General features: G+C 45.5%; 5 non-coding genes across 5 annotated transcripts; all 5 read left to right on the forward strand.

The window, feature by feature from the left end:
- The first annotated feature begins 9595 nt into the window (after nucleotides 1–9595).
- trnak-uuu (transfer RNA lysine (anticodon UUU)) lies at nucleotides 9596–9668 on the forward strand. Its single transcript has one exon. It is a non-coding gene; the product is annotated as a tRNA-Lys (tRNA).
- Nucleotides 9669–10104: 436 nt separating this feature from the next.
- On the forward strand, nucleotides 10105–10177 carry trnak-uuu (transfer RNA lysine (anticodon UUU)). The gene has a single exon. It is a non-coding gene; the product is annotated as a tRNA-Lys (tRNA).
- Nucleotides 10178–10864: 687 nt separating this feature from the next.
- On the forward strand, nucleotides 10865–10937 carry trnak-uuu (transfer RNA lysine (anticodon UUU)). The gene has a single exon. It is a non-coding gene; the product is annotated as a tRNA-Lys (tRNA).
- A 687-nt stretch (nucleotides 10938–11624) lies between these two features.
- Nucleotides 11625–11697, forward strand: trnak-uuu (transfer RNA lysine (anticodon UUU)). The gene has a single exon. It is a non-coding gene; the product is annotated as a tRNA-Lys (tRNA).
- Nucleotides 11698–12383: 686 nt separating this feature from the next.
- Nucleotides 12384–12456, forward strand: trnak-uuu (transfer RNA lysine (anticodon UUU)). Its single transcript has one exon. It is a non-coding gene; the product is annotated as a tRNA-Lys (tRNA).
- The last annotated feature ends 7265 nt before the right edge of the window (nucleotides 12457–19721 follow it).

Consider the following 19721-nt stretch of genomic DNA (forward strand, 5'->3'; position numbering starts at 1 on the left):
ACACACACACGCACTGAGGCGAGGCTGCGTTGACCGTTCAGCTAAAGGTGTGAGCCAAGCGCTGCCTGAAGCTGCGCCGATGAATCACACTATCAGACCATACATCTACACACACGCTCCTGAGAGAACACACACACGAGCAGCCTTGAGTTGCCGACGCTGGACGACGTGTAGACTCTTCACATCACGGGAGTGACAGTGACTCAGACGACATTGGGAGGAAACCTGGCGGTGATAACGAATCCCAAGTGTCTCTGTGATCAGCTGATCACAACCTGAAGAACCCCAACGAACTGTCAATACTTCAACACACAGGTTGGAAACAATCTAACGCTACTGTTCAACAGGACGAAGCAGATTGTTACAAGACATCAATTGTAACCTCGTTGCGTTAGACATTTTATGTTACTCTGATTATTGCCTTGATCATATGATGTTTCCATGTAACTTTACACAATACTTTTGAATGAGAAACTTTCACATAATTCACAACACTGAGTTTAAATATCCTAAAGTTGATTTGGTGTTTCATTTGCTCACAATCACTTTATTCACTGCTACAAAAATTTTTATCCTTTATCTACAGATGAAAGACAACACAAGCGGCAATATGCATCATCATTCTGGTTAAATCCCTGAATCTCCTATTCGCTCTAGACGCAAATGTACAATTAAAGATCCGAAAGTTATCCCACTGGTTAGAGGTCTCATCATGCGTGCGACCTCAGCAACACTCTCGTATCAAATGACACAATGCACTATGTTCAAAAACCCCAACTCTAATTCACTTAATGACTTTGACAATGGTTTTAGGCTATCTGATCACAAAATATAATCTGATACAAATATGATAATGAGCTTATTTTCTTCACATGCCAATACAGAGGTTACTCTTGTTTAACTACCCACCAAAACAGCTCCCAACCTTTTATCCCTAAGTTACTTGCATTTTATGTGAAGGTGTATTTTTGAATTTTGACTTACTGTAATACACTTTGTCATGTTTCAAGCCATGTGTCACGCCACGTCCTGTTTTATTTTGTTAACTTCCTGTTTCAGTCAGCTTTTACTTACCGGTTCCCAGTATCCACACCTGTCAGTAATTAAGTAATCATCTACCGGTATATAGCATCCACCTCGCACAGACTCAAGCTGCCAGATTGTTTAAGTTCCAAACTTCTTTCCAGCGATTCATGTATAGCCTCTTGTGTTTGACCCTGATTGCCTTGACCATTGTTTCCTGCCTGAACCTCGTTTGTACCGCCGCCTGTGAAAGAACCGTGACTGACCATCTGACCGTGAGTTTGCTTAATCCTTGCCTGTACCTTCACCGAGACCTCCTGTGTACCGAACCTTGCCTGATTACTGGAGTAGAGATTGCCTGCTCCTCTTTGTACTTCATTGCTGAGCCTTTTGTGTATGACCTGGACCGTCTGACCCTGCCTTGCAAAATAAACCTGTGTTTAACCATCATCGCGCCTCTGTGCTGTGCATGTGGGTCCGACGCCTGCCCAAGTCTGACAGAACAATCTGGCCAGAAATAGACTCCGCCGGTGCAGAGAATTTCAGAGCACAGCTCATGGCTCAGGAGCAGCGATTAGCGGAACAGGAGGAGAAGACCAACGCCGCTCTCCAGAGGCTGTCCGAGTGTGCCCTTGGGCAGGAGACGGCGATGGCAGGATTGACCGAGGCGGTGAATCGCCTGACTCAGAGCCCAGCGGGAGAAGCGAGGCCGACTCAGAGCGCCGTTGCCGCGACAGCACCCGTGGCCGCAGCGGTTCCCTTGGCCGTCGCCCCGGAAGCCCGGCTGGGCGCCCCGATACGGTTTTCGGGTGAGTCAGGAGACTGTCGAGCATTCCTCACTCAGTGTGAGATTCATTTTGAATTACATTCACCCGCGTTCCCATCGGAACGGGCTCGAGTGGCATACGCCATCTCGCATCTGACGGGGGACGCAGAAGCATGGGCAACAGCGGAGTGGCAGAACGGCTCTCCCTGCGTGTGCACATTCGCTGCTTTTGCTGTAGCGCTTAAGCAGATCTTCCAGGAAGTCACCCCGGGACGCGTGGCGGCTCAACGGCTGGTGAACATCCGTCAGGGCGGGAGATCGACTGCGAAGTACGCGATTGAATTCCGAACGCTGGCGGCGGAAGCCGGCTGGGACGCCACAGCGCTGGGAGACGTATTCATCCGCGGACTCTCTCGGCGGGTCAAGAATTGTTTAGCGGTGAGGGATTTGCCCAGTGATTTGAACGCTCTGATCGCCCTGGCTATTCAAATTGACCGCAGGCTGGGGAGCACCGAGCGGAAGCACCAACGAGAGGAGAGACTGCGGGAGGACCGTCGACACCGCACTACGAGCCCCAGGAGGGAATATCGAGAGCCCGGCGGCCAGACCGTCCCCCGGAACCCGGAAGTCGGACAGACGCCGGAGGAGCCGATGCAGATCGGGCGCGCACGGCTCACGGAGGAGGAGAAGCGGCGTCGACGCTCCCAGAGACTTTGCATGTATTGCGGCCAGGCGGGGCATTTCGCCTTGCACTGTCCGCTAAAAGACAGGGCTCATCGCTAGCGCGGAGGGTAGCGGTGAGCCGAACGGTTTTAGGTAGCGCCTCCGCTCGCTCACTACCAACAGTGACATTAGTCTCCAGTACCCGGTCCGTCCAGCAGGCAGTTCTCATTGATTCTGGAGCCGATGCCAGTCTTATGGACGCAGGACTCGTGGAACGACTGGGCATCGCGGCGCTTCCCTTGGCTTCCCCCGTGGAGACGGCAGCGCTGGACGGACGCCGGCTCTGGAGAGTCACCCACCGCACAGAGCCGGTAATAATGACTTTTGCTGACACTCACACCGAGAAAATTACATTTTTGGTTGTGGAGTCTTGCTACCACCCGGTGTTACTGGGCCACACATGGTTAAGGCTGCACAATCCAACGCTAGATTGGCACAGGGGGGAGGTGAGCTGATGGGACACCGATTGTCAGAACACGTGCTTTCAGGCCTCAGTTTTTCAGCAGGAACCTACGGACGCAGCGGCGACAGCCAGTGAGGGGATCGAGCAGGCCGATCTAACTGGAGTCCCCGAGTGTTACCATGACCTCCGCACGGTGTTCTGCAAGGCCCGAGCGACCTCTCTACCCCCCATAGGAAGCACGATTGTGCAATCAACCTGCGCCCAGGGACCACGCCACCTAAGGGGAGATTGTATCAACTCTCTCCCAAAGAAAACCGAGCCATGAGGGAATATTTGGACGCTGCGCTCGCATCAGGTATTATCCGCCATTCTTCCTCGCCTGCAGGCGCAGGATTCTTCTTCGTGGGGAAAAAGGACGGTTCACTGCGGCCCTGCATCGACTACCGGGGTCTCAATGACATCACCATTAGAGACTCCTACCCTCTATCGTTACTGTCCTCCGCCTTTGAGTTGTTAGCAGGGGCCACTCACTTCACGAAACTGGATCTTCGTAACGCGTACCACCTGGTACGGATCCGAGAGGGGGACGAATGGAAGACGGCCTTCAATACCCCGAATGGACACTACGAGCATCTGGTCATGCCCTTCGGCCTTACCAACGCGCCAGCCATCTTCCAGGCCTTCATGAACGAGGTATTGGGCCCTATGATTAATGACTTTGTTTTCGTGTACCTTGACGACATCCCGGTCTTTTCTCGCTCCGAGGAGGAGCACATAGCACACGTCCGCCTGGTCCTCAAGAAATTGCTGGAACACCGGCTATTTGTAAAGGCGGAAAAGTGCGAATTTCATGCGGACCAGGTCTCTTTTTTAGGATTCATTGTCTCCAGAGATAGGATCGAGATGGATCCGGCCAAGACCTAGGCGGTCCAGGAGTGGCCGGTTCCGCAGAGTCGCAGGGAAGTGCAGCGCTTTTTAGGATTCGCCAACTTCTACAGGAAATTCATTAGGAGGTTTAGCGGAATTGCCGCCCCACTGCATGCACTAACCTCGTGTAAGACTGCTTTTCAGTGGACGGCGGAAGCAGAGGAGGCGTTTCAGCGTCTGAAACGCAGCTTCACCACCGCACCAGTGTTGCGGATGCCCGACCCTCAGCGGCAGTTTGTGGTGGAGGTCGACGCGTCCAACACGGGAGTGGGGGCAGTGTTGTCCCAGAGAGATCCCACAGACGGTAGGATCCATCCCTGCGCGTTCATGTCCCGCAAGCTGTACCCGGCTGAACGTAACTATGACATCGGAGACCGAGAATTGCTTGCAGTAAAAGTGGCACTAGATGAATGGAGACACTGGCTGGAGGGGGCAGACCAGCCCCTCCTAGTGTACACTGACCACAAAAACCTCGAGTACCTTAGAACAGCCAAGAGGCTGAACTCACGCCAGGCCCGATGGGCACTGTTTTTCAGCCGCTTTAATTTCCATCTGTCATACCGTCCTGGATCTAAGAACGTGAAACCTGATGTCCTGTCTCGCCTGCACGACGCGCAGCAGGAACCAGCGGAACCAGAGCCCATCCTATCGGCTGGATGCCTGGTGGGGGCAGTTGCATGGCCAGTGGAGCGTCGAGTATGAGAGGCCACCCGTGACCTTCCAGCTCCATGCGGCGCCCCACCCAACCGGCTGTTCGTGCCACCAGACCTCCGGGGGGAGGTGATCCAGTGGGCTCATGCCTCACTGGTAAGTGGGCACCCGGGGGTATCTCGCACCATGTTTAGGTTGGGAGAACGGTTCTGGTGGCCGACCGTGAAGAAGGACGTCCAGGAATACGTTGCGGCATGCCCCACATGCGCCATGGGCAAGACTTCGCACCAGCGACCGACCGGCCTGCTGCAACCCCTGCCGGTACCACACCGCCCATGGTCACACATAGCCCTAGACTTTGTTACCGGTCTACCACCCTCCCAGGGGAAGACAGTAGTTATGACGGTGGTAGATCGCTTCTCCAAGTTAGCTCATTTTATCTCGTTGCCCAAGTTGCCGTCAGCCAAGGCTACGGCCCAAGCTATGCTAGAACATGTGTTTAGGATCCATGGTTTTCCCACGGACATTGTGTCAGACAGAGGGCCCCAATTCGTCTCGCGATTCTGGCGGGAGTTCTGTAGCCTTATCGGGGCAGAGGTCAGTTTATCTTCGGGGTACCACCCCGAGTCCAATGGACAGGCCGAACGGGCCAATCAGCAGCTGGAGGTGGGACTGGGGCTCCTCGCCTCCAGAAACCCGGGGTCATGGGCCAGCAAGCTAGTGTGGGTAGAGTTTGCCCATACAAATGGAGCGGCAAATTTTCGTTGCCTCGTTGCTGCAGGATTTCACACTGATCTTGTCATGACATTAGCATGACTTAGGTATCATTCCACCAAGCGCCCTTACACCAGTCATGACCCCCCACTGTGATATACTTAATGCATGGCTGCCTTGTTAACGCCCCCTAAACCTTTTTTAAGAAATGACCTGCAATTGCACATTCATGCACCAGGTGGAGCAGTGATGTGTAATCCAGGCCCACAGGCAGATTGGAAGTGCATGAGGTTTGTGTACTATATATATTTAGTGTTTTATTTTATATATAATAAATAAATAAATAAATATATATATATATATATATATAATATATATTATATATATATATATATAGATTATATATATATATATAATATATATATATATATATATATATAGATATATATATATATATATATATATATATATAAATATATATTTATATATAAATATATATATATATAAAGCATATATATGAGAGAGAGAGAGAGATAACAGAAATGAGTGTCTTAAATGTAAAGTAGTTTATAACTGAACTTAAAGTTATTAATGTCTAAGCAAGTAGAAAATACAGGTGTTATGAATACAACGCCCTTTAGTCAAACATTCAGTCAACATCCACATGGATATTTTATTTGTTTTAATTATACTGTATTGTATGTATTACTGTATTGTAATGTTTAGCTCTAAATTTACTGGCATTTTTTGACAACTGACAAAGACCAAAAGCTTCCTCAGTCTGAGGGAAGTTCCATATTATCCTCCAGTTTGGCTTCACTTCACACTTGCAAAGAACTGGCTCGTTACGTGAACAAAAGACACAAAAGTGAGTAGGTGTGATGAACCCTCCCCCAAGAAGGACACCAGACTGAAAGAGTTGACATGACTCAACTTCCACACAACATCACCTGAACCATGAAAACCAGATATATTTGTAAACTGCTTAAATAGAAAATTCTTCATGAATCCATAACTTTAAAGGTTCCACTCAAATCAAGGCTCTGTTAACATAATGCTGTATGAAGGAATTTAGTTACTGTCCATACAGTAGGTCTCCCTCAGAGAACCAACAGCCTAGTGGTTAAGGCACAGAAGCTCCCAGCTAGAGACTCCTGATGTAAACGTGCCTCTGGTGTCTTTTGTGTACCACACAAATTCAAGTGACACAAAATACAGAGATCTGCATACATATGTGTTTTGAGTTATGCCAGCTGATATTCTTTCAGTTCCGTGTCATTTCAGTCACCTTTTACTGCCAAATGTCACTGCAATCGGCTGATTGTGATTGCTCAATAATTTTCAAGTTAACTTACAGACTTTTCTTAAAGCAGAAACATTACCAAAAGTGCAGGAACCTTCAGTCTGAGTAAAGTTAGGCACTATCCTCTATCTACAATAGGCTTCACTTCACACCTGTAAAGAACTGGCTCATCACTTGAACAAAGGACTGTGAGAAGGTGTGAAGACCACGTCCCCCATGAAGGACATATAATGTAGAAGCTCCTTGAGAAACATTTCTGCTCTAAAAGAATGTAGTGACCCAACTTTCAGACAACTTGGTTCAGAAAATGGTCAAATGAACTGGACGTTTATAAAATCTGTAAATAAAACTTGTTAAAAAGAAAGTGTTAAGTCTATGGCTTTAGGATATAAAAGTTTCTTATTTTAAACCACCAAACTAACAAAAACAGTTTAATTAAAAACTGTGAGTGAGAGTTGTGTGCTTTAACCACTAGGCTCTTATAAGTGATGGATGGATGAAGTAGTTCACAAATGTATCTGGTTACATCAGGTAACAGCACTGCAGGACTCTGGTGTTTTGGGGAGAAGGGGGTGGTGTGAAACCAGTCTAACTGGTGCTGTGGATTGGTCGTTCTGTCTGAAAAGAGGCTCTCTATTGTTATCTAAGCTTGATTAGAACATTGAAATGTTCTTTTTTTAATTTAAAACAGCCCCTGAAGCAGGCAGACTGACACACACTACATTCAAGTGAATAAGAATAATATATAGAATGAAAATTTAATAATTTCATTTGTGAAGTCCAACTCAACCTAATACAGCCAGTAACTGATAAACCTCCAGAAGGTAGTTTGGCAGCTGTGGCAGCGTGAGCTGCCGATGCTTATCTATGATTAAAAAAAAGTTAGTACAACATTCAATTCTGAAATGAAGTCAACTTTTCAAGTTTTCTCAGCTTTTTAGTTCACTGTTTAGACAGACTATTGTCTGTGTGTCTGTTTGTCTGTCTGCCCTAGCAAACAGTGTAGAACTGACTTTATCAGATCTATGTCCTGTTCTCAGAACTGTGCCTATACTTGCTGTTTGACCCTAACTCTACAGGTCAGATACTAAAGCTCCACCTTTTGGTTTTACCCTGGAATTGCGTCTTTGGTGCTAAAATGGGGGTGGCCTCATTAACATTTTTAACACCTTCCCCAGACAGACCAAGGAGGGGGGCTGCTGACAGTCGGCTGATGAGGGTGTGATAAGTGTGTGATCAGCGTCAGAAAGGTGACTGACAATCGACTGAAATCAGCGAAAATGAACCGCTCCATCTGTAATATGTTGCCCTGCGCCTCCACCGGACTAACCCCGTTTCTGTGCGCTTATGGGTTCCAGCCACCGTTGTTTCCAGTCTTGGAAGAGGAGGTTCACGTCCCGTCGGCGCACGCACTGGTTCGGCGCTGCCGCCTCACGTGGTTGCAGGCACGGCACACCATGCTGCAGGCGCAGGACCGATACAAGCGGGCGGCCGACCGTAAGCGGACACCGGGTCCGGGGTACAAGGTGGGCGACCAGGTCTGGTTATCCACCAGGGACCTCAGGTTACAGGCCCAGACCCGCAAGTTGACCCCAAAGTTCATTGGTCCATACACTATTTCACGTGTTAGTAACCCTGTTTCTGTGAGGCTCTCATTGCCCAGGACCATGAGGATACACTCTACCTTTCACATCAGCCGTCTCAAGCCCTACCGATCGTGTCCCATGATCCCTCCTCACCAGCCGCCTCCTCCTCCACGGATCGTGGACGGAGGTCCTGCCTACACGGTTCGGGACACTTACTGTTTCATTTGTAAAGGCTGTTACTACAAAATGCAATGTTTGAAAATTTTTATTATTTTAGTGTTTGATTAATGTGTAATCAAAAGGGGGGAATGTAATGGAAAAATTTTACCTTAGTGCTGTTTCTTATCCAACACACTCGTCATGTGCTGGTTAGGTGCAATACTGAACATTCTTACACAAACAACTAATCTCTTGTGCTGTCGTACATCAAGTTTACACATCAGATGTTCCATTTGACTGACTAATAATTTATGATATATGTTTGTCTTTTACACCCGGACTCTGGCTCCATCCTATCTGACTCCCCACCAGACCCAAGGCTGTTAAAGCAAATGCATCTTGTCTTGGAAGCTCGGTGTTCCTTCCTTTGAATAACAAGACATGACGATGCAGAAGTGAGAAAGCAAACATTCTCACTCACAGCGAGATAAGGTGGCGCAAACAATTCCATTGCTGCAGAGAGACATTCCACCAGAGCCAGAGAAAGGGGTTAAAAGGCAGAAGCAACTTGAGGATTGTGGGCTCTTTGCATCACACCTTCGTGGTGTGTGCACTTATCTCCCCAGCTAGTTTTTGGTTTGTTGATGTGCACGATCAACATCCATGCTTTTTATTTGCTTTCCCCATTATTTTTATTTTCTTTATTATTTCAATAAATTGCACAAAAGGACAACTCTCTCATCTGCTTCTTTATGGAAAATTTCCACCACAATGACACCAAGGTATCAAGCTGGCCCATGCAAAAGTCAGTCACATCCATGTAGTAGACCTACAAGGCTGGGTACCTCAGATGGTAGAGTATAAAACTTTTATAGAGCTCACCGTCAGCTTTTAAAGTGCATCATGTTATTACCACTATTCATAGAGTCATGTCACGGTATCAAGTGCTCCCAGGCAGTAGTTGATTTATCTGATCGCCAGTCCCTGAATCTGAAAGGATCATCAGGTGATAAAGTGCACGGTATAATTTCCACTAATCATACAGTCATATCATAGTATCAAGAGGGTCCAGGGTTCAAGTCGCTGTTCAGTTGAGCGCTTGCTACACCTGACTGTCAGGTTTTAAAGTGCATCATGTTATTACCACTACTCATACAGTCATGTCACGGTATCAAGTGCTCCCAGGCAGTAGTTCATCTAACTGATCGCTGGTCCCTAAATCTGAGGATCATGTGTTCAAGTATGCTTTCAGGCAACTAATTTTACTTCCAACAATTTTTTTCAGGTCACTACGTCACTAATATTAGGAATGTAAATGTCTTGGAAGAGCTATAGTTGAGGCCTGGGTAGCTCAGCCGGTAGAGCATCAGACTTTTAATCTGAGGGTCCAGGGTTCAAGTCCCTGTTCAGGCTAGTTTGTCAGGTTTTGAGGTGCATGATGGTATTCGCAATACTCTTTCAGTCAAATCATGATATCAAGTGGTCCCAGGCAGTAGTTTTTCTAAATGAGTGCATGACCTAGACCTTCAAGGCTGGGTACCTCAGATGGTAGAGTATCAAACTTTTATTCTGAGGGGCCAGGGTTCAAGAATCATGTGGTCATAAAGTGCACGGTATAATTTCCACTAATCATGCAGTCATATCATAGTATCAAGAGGGTCCAGGGTTCAAGTCCCTGCTCAGGTGAGTGATTCCTAGAGCTGACCGTCAGCTTTTAAAGTGCATCATGTTATTACCACTATTCATAGAGTATGTTTTCATGCAACTAATTTTACTTCCAACAATTGATTTCCAGTAACTAAGTCAGTAATATTAAGAATGTAAACGTCTAGGAAGAGTTTTAGTCGAGGCCTGGGTAGCTCAGTCGGTAGAGCATCAGACTTTTAATCTGAGGGTCCAGGGTTCAAGTCCCTGTTCAGGCTAGTTTCTCAAGTTTTGAGGTGCATGATGGTATTCTGAATACTCTTACAGTCAAATCATGGTATCGAGTGGTCCCAGGCAGTAGTATTTATAAATGAGCGCACGTTTTTTTAATCTGAGGATCCCAGGATCAAGTCATTTTTCAGGTAACTAATCCTATTTTCTAAGTTAAAAACAACCAAGATGTCTTGAAATGCCTGGTGTTCTTGTGATTACTTAGACAATGACACCAAGGTATCAAGCTGGCCCATGCAAAAGTCAGTCACATCCATGTAGTAGACCTTCAAGGCTGGGTACCTCAGATGGTAGAGTATCAAACTTTTATTCTGAGGGGCCAGGGTTCAAGAATCATGTGGTCATAAAGTGCACGGTATAATTTCCACTAATCATGCAGTCATATCATAGTATCAAGAGGGTCCAGGGTTCAAGTCCCTGCTCAGGTGAGTGATTCCTAGAGCTGACCGTCAGCTTTTAAAGTGCATTATGTTATTACCACTATTCATAGAGTCATGTCACGGTATCAAGTGCTCCCAGGCAGTAGTTGATGTAACTGATCGCTGGTCCTTAAATCTGAGGATCATGTGTTTAAGTATGTTTTCATGCAACTAATTTTACTTCCAACAATTGATTTCCGGTAACTAAGTCAGTAATATTAAAAATGTAAACGTCTAGGGATAGTTTTAGTCGAGGCCTGGGTAGCTCAGTCGGTAGAGCATCAGACTTTTAATCTGAGGGTCCAGGGTTCAAGTCCCTGTTCAGGCTAGTTTCTCAAGTTTTGAGGTGCATGATGGTATTCTGAATACTCTTACAGTCAAATCATGGTATCGAGTTGTCCCAGGCAGTAGTTTTTATAAATGAGCGCACGTTTTTTAATCTGAGGATCCCGGGATCAAGTCATTTTCCAGGTAACTAATCCTATTTTCCAAGTTAAAAACAACCAAGATGTCTTGAAATGCCTGGTGTTCTTGTGATTACTTAGACAATGACACCAAGGTATCAAGCTGGCCCATGCAAAAGTCAGTCACATCCATGTAGTAGACCTTCAAGGCTGGGTACCTCAGATGGTAGAGTATCAAACTTTTAATCTGAGGGGCCAGGGTTCAAGAATCATGAGGTCATAAAGTGCACGGTATAATTTCCACTAATCATACAGTCATATCATAGTATCAAGAGGGTCCAGGGTTCAAGTTCCTGTTCAAGTTGAGTGATTCCTAGAGTTGACCGTCAGCTTTTAAAGTGCATTATGTTATTACCACTATTCGTAGAGTCATGTCACGGTATCAAGTGCTCCCAGGCAGTAGTTGATCTAACTGATCGCCGGTCCCTAAATCTGAGGATCATGTGTGTAAGTATGTTTTCAGGCAACTAATTTTACTTCCAACAGTTCTTTTCAGGTCACTACGTCACTAATATTAGGAATGTAAATGTCTAGGAGAAGTTTAAGCTGAGGCCTGGGTAGCTCAATCGGTAGAGCATCAAATATTTAATCTGAGGGTCCAGGGTTCAAATCCCCGTTCAGGCAAGTTTCTCAATTTTTGAGGTGCATGATGGTATTCTGAATACTCTTACAGTCAAATCATGGTATCGAGTTGTCCCAGGCAGTAGTTTTTATAAATGAGCGCACGTTTTTTAATCTGAGGATCCCGGGATCAAGTCATTTTCCAGGTAACTAATCCTATTTTCTAAATTAAAAACAACCAAGATGTCTTGAAATGCCTGGTGTTCTTGTGATTACTTAGACAATGACACCAAGGTATCAAGCTGGCCCATGCAAAAGTCAGTCACATCCATGTAGTAGACCTTCAAGGCTGGGTACCTCAGATGGTAGAGTATCAAGCTTTTAATCTGAGGGGCCAGGGTTCAAGAATCATAAGGTCATAAAGTGCACGGTATAATTTCCACTAATCATACAGTCAAATCATAGTATCAAGAGGGTCCACGGTTCAAGTCCCTGTTCAGCTGAGCGCTTGCTACACCTGACTGTCAGGTTTTAAAGTGCATCATGTTATTACCACTACTCATACAGTCATGTCATGGTATAAAGTGCTCCCAGGCAGTAGTTGATCTAACTGATCGCCAGTCCCTAAATGTGAGGATTCTGTGTTTAAGTATGTTTTCATGCAACTAATATTAGTTCCAACATTTGTTTTCAGGTCACTAAGTCACTAATATTAGGAATGTAAACGTCTAAGAAGAGTTTAAGTTGAGGCCTGGGTAGCTCAGTCGGTAGAGCATCAGACTTTTAATCTGAGGGTCCAGGGTTCAAGTTCCTGTTCAGGCTAGTTTGTCAGTTTTTGAGGTGCATGATGGTATTCTCAATGCTCATACAGTCAAATCATGGTATCAAGTGGTCCCAGGCAGTGGCTTTTCTAAATGAGCACAAGGTTTTTAATCTGAGGATCCCAGGGATCAAATCATTTTTCAGTTAACTAATCCTATTTTCTAAGGTAAAAACAACCAACATGTCTTGAAATGCCTGGTGTTCTTGTGATTACTTAGACAATGACACCAAGGTATCAAGCTGGCCCATGCAAAAGTCAGTCACATCAATGAAGTAGACCTTCAACCCTTGTAAATATGTTTCACTGTGAAGGATGCACATATTTGTTTATTGAAGAGTTAATTTGTTTGTGTGGACAACTCAGAGACTCAATGCACCACACTTGGCAAACTACTTTTTGTGGTCAGCTGTAGTAGGAATTTTACATTTGTAGGAGTACCTGTACTGGAAGCCTGGGTTCGCTTTGTGCATGAGTCTTGGCAAAGTAGTTTTTTATGATCGGCTGTACTAGGAACTTTAAACGTTTAGGAGCAGTTGTCGTTAAAGGCTGGGTACCTCAGATGGTAGAGTATCAAATTTTTATTCTGAGGGGCCAGGGTTCAATTCCCTGGTCAGGTGATCTTTAATTAGAGCCAACCATCAGGTTTTTAAGTGCACGGTGTAATTTCCACCACTCATACAGTCATATTATAGTATCAAGAGGGTCCAAGGTTCAAGTCCACGCTGAGGTGAGCGATTCCTAGAGCTGACAGTCAATATTTAAAGTGCATCATGTTATTACCACTAATTATAGAGTCATGTCACGGTATCAAGTGCTTACAGGCAGTAGTTGATCTTACTGATTGTCAGTCCCTACATCTGAAAAGGATCATCAATTATAAAGTGCACTGTATAATTTCCACTACTCATACAGTCATAGCTAAGTATCAAGAAGGTCCAGTGTTCAAGTCCCTGTTTATGTGAGTTTCTTAGGTTTTGATGTGCACGATGCTATTCTCAATACTCATACAGTCAAATCATGGTATCAAGTGGTCCCAGGCAGTAGTTTTTCTAAATGAGCACACGTTTTTTAATCTGAGGATCCCGGGATCAAGTCCCTTTTCAGGTAACTAATCCTATTTTCTAAGGTAAAAACAACCAAGATGTCTTGAAATTCCTGTATAAGGTTTGACCTCATTAAGTTTATGGATGCTGTTACTTTATATAGATCTCTTGTCTGTTGAGGACTAAACGGCAACCACTTTTTCCAGTGCTGTACGTTTAACATTGTCTGTTTGCCCTGGCTGGGAATCGAACCCAGGTCTATTGCATGGTAAGCGAGAATTCTACCATTGAATCAGCAATGCCTGATTTTTCTAATTATCCATTACATTGAAGACCATGGCAACCATCTGATCCAACTTGTTGTTGAGGTAGCAGCTATTCATCATCAAAATTGTATGTCTTCTTAAGATTTTTACATAGTTGCCTAGCCTAAAGTTATAAAAAACACCTTTCCTCCCTGCCAATCAGTGGTGGTTAACAACAAATTAAATGCAATTTAAAATTTGCCTTGTGTGAGGCTTGAACTCAGGACCGTCAGATTATAAGCCTGACGCGCTTCCTACTGTTCCAACAAGGCCTTTAACTCTGCTCTCTGTGAGGTGAAAACCCCACAAGAAAACTAAGCGTTTCCCAAGCCTAAAGACTGATACAAGTGCTCTTTGGAGGACAATCCATTTGCTAGAATCGTGTTTACCTAAGATCAGACATGCTTGAACACCTGAGAGCCATGCTTTAACACCTCAGAGCGTTTTTTTTTTCTCCTTTCTGCAGCAAATTGGCTAATGTGTAAAACCTCACATACAGACAAACTGTTTTCCAAGTAAAAGAGGAAGAGACAAAATTGGGAAATATGAATGAGATCCTCTGAACTAAATGTTTTTTAACACACTTTGCTAGTTTATATAGCCAAACATTTCTACTGAGGAATTGACTGTGACCCTATTTACTTTTTTTTTTTTTTTTTGTTCTGTCCAGCAGTTTAGCAAGCTGCATATCTTACGCTGAATGCCATATTGTGATGGACAGCTTTGCTTTAACAAGAGGAGTATATATATATATATAATATTAATGTGTAAACATGTAAATTATAATATAATATATATACTCTTCTTGATTTATGGTTTATTTGATGGTTTATTTAGCTAATCCCAAATATGTGATGTTGCTGTGTTGGTGGACAGGTTACGTTTCTGCTTTAGGGTGTGTATGGGGGAGGGTGGGGGGGGGGGGGGTTAAGGGGGCGGGTAAGGGGTGCAACCAGCTGCTAAAACTAAGCAGATCTGTTAAGTAAACAATCGGAGCAAAATAAATAAAAAGCAGGGATGTACCTTAGGCTAACACATTCATAACTAAACAACTGTTGTACTGTGGTTTACCTTGGAGATTATTACTACTGTAATACCAATAATAGTGTTAAGGTGTGCGCACATACTCATACAAACATATACATATCATATACATACATGTGTGCATTGTTATACATATCCCATACAACTTAATAAAAGTCATGACATACAACACCACAATTTCCATATTCACACATTATTGATATTGGTAGTGATAAGTTTCAGTAATACTTAAAGTTGGATTTGGAAAGTGTCCCACTACAAGGTTAGTAAGGCTGTAGCTTGATATTATTCACCCAAAGGGTGAGGCAGACGTTGGTGCATGAACAATGCCACTTGTGGAAGCCAGGGTAATGTGAGGGTCTCGGCCACTACGCCCATCCAACAAGCAGAGGAAAGAACCCTAGCAGCCAGGGAGCCCACACACCTTCAGTTCCAGGAGGGCAGGTGTTGCGACCCAAGCCGCCCACACAGAACCTCCCAGGCAGAGCTGCAGCAGCCACAAACACAGCACCCAAGGTCAGAGTGGGCCACCGGGGATCAACGCTGTCCGCCCCATGAGAACCAGGGGCAAACACTCCCCCCGGTGGGAGGGTCAGCCTGAAAGAGTGGAGCCCGAGGACCCACGGTCCATAGGGAGCCCGCCAGGAGATGCCCCCACGCCCAGAGTGGAACCCGCCCCCAGTCCACCACCCCCACACGAGTGGAGCAGGGCCTACCCCATCGGCCCGACCTCTTCCCCTGGCACCACACCGGCCTGCAGCACAAGGCCAGCAATTGGTGGGGGTCAGCAGAAAAGAGACCACCCAGGTAGACGATCACCGTATCCCGGGCGGAAAACCGGACCCCCCACACTCCAACCGCACCACACGCATACAAACTCACACAAACACAGACGCATACACCCACCTACATGTACAACACACATCATCACACACACACCATAAACTCTCTCACAACAAACTAGTCAATCATACGTGAACCAAAGGGGAGATAGCCAATTCTCCGAGGGGTCCAGCAGGCAGAGCCATCAATGGGAAGGCTCTGTCTACTGGCCCCCCCGGAAGGAGCCCCCAGATTCCTGGACTAGTGTGTATGGCTAATGCAATTAAAACTGCAGAGCATCCCACTTGGGAGGGACGGAACCACTTCCCAGTAGCACTGGTCCCTCCATCAGCAGGACGCCCCTTGCAGACCGACGTGGATGAATGTGGAGAAATGTAGTTAGGAAGCAGAGCACCAGGGTCTGCAGAGCCAGGTTCCCGACTGGCTCTGCTACCCATCCACCGTCCCCCACAACCCCCAGCCAGGAAGAGACAGCCGAGACCCAGGGACCGCAATACTACTGCCCAGGTGCCACACGCAGCACAGCCAGAGCCATCCTCACCCTTCTTTCACACTTACCCATTCTCTTGCTCAAGTATGCCCATGCTCGCCCCGTGTAGTGCTACACTCAAACCCACACACATACGCTGCGGTTGTGTATTGAGGGCCAACCTCCGCCCAGGGCCTCAGGTTGTAGCCTGAGTAGTCCGCCAACCCCCCCGCAACAGGCCCGAGCAGTTGCCAGAGGGCATCGGACTGCTAGGGCAGGCAGCGCCCCACCCGAGCAGGGGCAGCGCCCCAGGGGAGAGACACCCCTGTGGGCACAGGCAGGCACCCCCGGAAGGAGTCCCAGGTCTCCACCCCCAGGTCCGCCCCCCGCACACCGGCAGAGGGGCCCGCCTCCGCTCCCCGGAGACAGGCACACGCCAACCCTCAAAATGGCCCTACTCCGGCACAGGACCGCCGGTCTCAGCAGCCACCACACCCCCGCCGCAGGGGACCCATGCGGCCAGCCCAGAGTCCACTAGTCCCGTTGTTCTGGTTCCTTAGGTAGGCAGGCACCCCCAACCACCAGTCACCCCCCCACCACTGTGCCAGACATGACGCAGTACCCGAGCCTGTGGGAAATTTTGTGTTGTCATGAGATGCTGTGCCTCTGGCTGAGGGTTGTTCCTGGGGGGTCATCAAGCATTTGGTTATCAAATGGTGGGGTTTCACTGTAGTGACCACGGGAACATTGTTAAAGGAAGTAAAGGGGGGTTTACTGCACTCATGTATATCAAAGACCAGTCAACAGCTCATGTGGGGGTTTGTAACAGGGTATAAATACAGATCTTGTGTCCTCAGTCCCTCAGTGGATACTTTGTACATGCTGTAGTAAGATGTGCCTTACGTCTTAGAGGTATTGTGATTGTGATCCACTCCGTGTCGACATGAGAGTAAACTTTGAGATGGTTTATCACACTGAGGATCTCCGGTTGATTTCTTTATAAGAAGATTTCCACAACAATTTGGTGTCAGAAGTGGGATGGATGTTCCGTTGATCGACGCCTGGCCCAGACTGAAGGTAAACCACAGGTGGGAATCTCAAAGGAGATTCAGGGAAATTTCCGCTCCAACAAATGGGGGGCTGGAATCCCGCCTGATGCTGGGTCTGGGTGGCGGACAGCGGACGCTCCATTCAGTTTGTGAGTACAGTGTTATGAATCATCTCTGTTTACGGAAACACTTTGGGTGTTGTAGCGCTTGGTATTGGTTAAGTCACGTTCGTGTTTAAATTCTGTAATACCTTGATGGTGAGTGAGAGCCCATTAGTCTGTGAAGGACTGTGTGAGTAGCAGACACCAGTGTGGATATAAAAAAAAATACAAACAAACAGGGAAAGGTAACTGATTGATCACTGGTAGGATTACAAAGAATTTGCGAAGCCATGAGGGCTTATAAGGGAAACCCCCGTACGAGTAAAAATTAAGCAAGATTGTGAACCGCTTTAAGCTCAGCTTGTGTGTTATATGTCACTTTGTGTCAGATGTAGCTTGTTTTTTGTTATTGTTGGTTTTTAAGTCTAGATTAATTATAACTGTTATATAAGATAACTATTAATTATACTTAATTATGGAGATAGTAGATCTATGGATGTCCCACTGGAGTAAAGGGCATATGATTGATCTAATAATATAATGCTATAAGCTTGTGATGACTCCTTCAGTGTCTGTGTGCAGCATGAAAAACACACCACAGAGTCATCATAAGGTAATTGTTTGAATGCTAATGTCTAACCATGCTGTGGTATGGGAAGATCAGAATAAGTGGAGACTTGTGTGTTTGAAAAAATCCAGTTAAAGTCTAAGCATCTGCCCAAGTGAGTCTAGGAACAAAACCAAAGAAATGACTAATCCTTACAGGCTCTGATTAACAGGCTGCAAACAGTGGAAAACTGGGTGAGGATGTTCAACTTTGGCACCAGGTAAAATATAGAACAAATAACATTTTATTATGTAGTCCTTGTCACTCATTTAGCAGAAGGTCGAACCAGGAGAAGAGTAAGGTTGGCAAAAAGGAAGAAGAAGGTAGGGAAGGTTAAGAGTAGATGGAAATCTGTAAGATTTGTTTTGAGAAAGAAAGTCTTGTGAAAGTGAACAATGGGGAGAAATTAGCAAATATAGGGGAGGAATCAGGGATCTGTTCCCTGCTGTCTCTGTGTGAGGAGCTTTGATCCATCAAGAAGACGTCATCTCTACAGGAATCTAGGACCAACAAAAGCTGACAGATGACCAGACGCAGAAGACCCACAGTGGGGGACAAAGGACACTCTCTGACCTCTCTCTGACCTCTGTGCAGGACACAGACCAAGACTCTCACTAACTGCTCCTCCAGGAAAAAAGGATTTTCTTCCAGTAGTAGGTGTTTGTTGATTACAGGCACCAAAATCAGAACAAAAGGGAAGATGCAACAAATGCTCAGGAGTGAAGACGGGAAGGTGTTGGTGACTGAGAGATGGAAGAACAGCTGCTGACTCTTCAAAGAACTGAAGGTGATGGAAGTTTACACCAGTCGGTGTGAGAAAGGTCCAAGACAAAGAATGAAGGAGAAGACAACAGCACTGACAGAGCGATCAGAATCATAATGACTGTCCTAATCAAGAAGAACCAGATCCAGTAAGATCCAGAGCAAAGGATTTTCATCAAAATCAGCTAAACCACAGAGACAGCAGAGGACAACAGGTCAGAGCATAGAGAAGACACAGACATGAGCATAGAAACATATAGAGAAGGCATAAATTATTAGGATGTTTCTTAAATCAATACTAAATTTCAACAGTAAATTAAGAATGAGTAGTTTTTATATCCAGACTATTTATGCTCCACACGTTTTTGAAAAGAAATCAGTAGGATTGAATTAAATTTTTAAAAGATTTTATAGGGAAAGCATATATGTCAGATTGATAGAAAAATAGATGAATAACCAATTTTTTCTATAGTGCATTTTCATCCCTGAGTGATGATAATGTAATATTGATAATGATAAAACGGGATAGTAATTATGACCAGATACTGGTTGATGTGGATGTTTACTGAAACAGATAACATCTGAATAGATTTTACTTGAGTTTCTGAGCCAAGGTGCCATTGTTTGACACCTCACCCCCACTTTGTCTGTCCTCACACTAAAGGGTTAATTAACTTTAGAACCATTTAGAGCTGTTTTCACCCAGACAGTCCCGGTGGTTTATTAATGAATACTAACTGAATGTGAATCTAGCGTATTCATGTTATCTCTGACTCACGTTATTGGGATTTGCTATAACTTTACAGGGTTAATTTGTGTTATGTGGCCATATTATTTCCTCCGGAAGGTTTACTAAAAAAGTTGATTCTATTCGTAATTTTCCTAGAAATATTGGATTATTGGAGATGCAAAATTTACAAACAAAACATTTAATAGAATCACTAAGCGATATCTTAATTTAAGTTTTTAGAAGTGTATTAGTGTCCATGGATTTGTGATTTTGAAGAGATCTCTCCCATATAACAATTTACATGGGATTAT

This window comes from Betta splendens, chromosome 5, assembly GCF_900634795.4.
Source record: "Betta splendens chromosome 5, fBetSpl5.4, whole genome shotgun sequence".
Taxonomy (NCBI): domain Eukaryota; kingdom Metazoa; phylum Chordata; class Actinopteri; order Anabantiformes; family Osphronemidae; genus Betta; species Betta splendens.